The sequence below is a fragment of the Morone saxatilis genome, unplaced genomic scaffold (genome assembly GCF_004916995.1).
Source record: "Morone saxatilis isolate NCDOM2014 unplaced genomic scaffold, NCSU_SB_2.0 Contig8, whole genome shotgun sequence".
Taxonomy (NCBI): domain Eukaryota; kingdom Metazoa; phylum Chordata; class Actinopteri; family Moronidae; genus Morone; species Morone saxatilis.
The window spans coordinates 22,829,520-22,831,002 of NW_023340257.1; positions in this window are offsets into that span (position 1 = coordinate 22,829,520).

Genomic DNA, 1,483 nt, shown 5'->3' on the forward strand with positions numbered 1-1,483 from the left:
AAAAAAAAAAAAATATTGTTCCATCAAGTTAATGCTACCAATTAAGTACTGGTTGGCAACAGAATCAGTGTGACATCCTGCAAGTCCTCAACCAAGGACATGCACGGCAGGCTGATTATTCAAAGGTTACTGCAGTAATGCAAAGACGTAGTTGTGCTGTAAACATTAAAATAATGTGATTATGAGAGAATTGTCAGTGTGTTGTCTCCGCTGTGGCTGAAGCAGTTTCTTGCTCAGAGAGAATGTAAACATGGTGAGCGCTTTATAGAAGAATCACTTGCTTCTCTGTTCTGAAACCTCATCCTTAAATCTCAGGGTTAGTCACTCAAAACAACCATCTTGTCTAAAAAAAAAAGAAATAAAGAAAATAATCTCTCAGCTAGACCTATTCAGACGTGTCCATTAACACTTAAAACCTACATCATTTTCTCATTAGCTTATACAGTGTGTTCATACAGAGGCTGATTTACAAATCATACCGTTTCTGGACTCGGTGAAAATGGAAGCAAAAATAAGTGTTAGTGTCATTACAAAATATCTTTGGAATCCGCCACAACAATTCCTGACTGAGATAATAACTGATTGTTTCTTGATTATTTCACACAAAAAAAATTCAACAATCTGCGTAACTCACCGCCGTCAGTCAAACCCTGGCCTTCTACACTACCCCTCGACATGACTCTTAAACCTGCTTAAACTTGTCCATATTTTCAACACACAGCATCGAGCGGAGGGCTTCGGCTCCCTCCTTAGGAAGACACTTTCAAACATTGTAACCCTTGTACACTGTACGTTGTCACAAGGTTTAATTGATCGAAGAGCTATAGTTTCTGTTTACCAAGAGATCTGCCTTTTTGGTTAATGTTTAGGATAGTAAAAGCTGCATGTGATCAACAAATAAACAATAACACTAATATGTATATAGTAAATCAGAGACAAGAAGAGAATCAGCTAAATGGTTAAAAAAAAAAGCCAAAACTGAATCAATCTGTGTCTTGGCAGACTTCATCTTGGTGAAGTGACTTGCTGTGATAACAGTCGACCCTGTTAAAATGTATTAATTCATCTATGAAAGAAGATAAAAACAAGCAAAATGCCATTTGATCTAAGCTATCATACATATGTAGTAACCTAAAAATAAAAGAATACTAAAAAGATAAAACAAAGAATGAATCATGAATTAGGCTTGGATAAGACTGAGATACAAAGAAACTAGGGTTTTAAAAAAATGAACAGAAATCCCTAAATCCCCTTATGTTATTAAACAAAAATACAATTTTGATTATTGAACATGGATAGAGGAAAGTGTGGCTGACATAAATGAACGCAGCCTAATGCTTGTTGCTGCATTATAGAAATTGTTCATGTTGCTCGTGTCTCAAAAAATAACAACTGAAGGCACTTGATCTATCAAAGGTTTAACTTAGACTTGCTGGCACAGCCAAGCAGCAATGTAGTCGGTCCCCAGGCTCCAACCCCCACC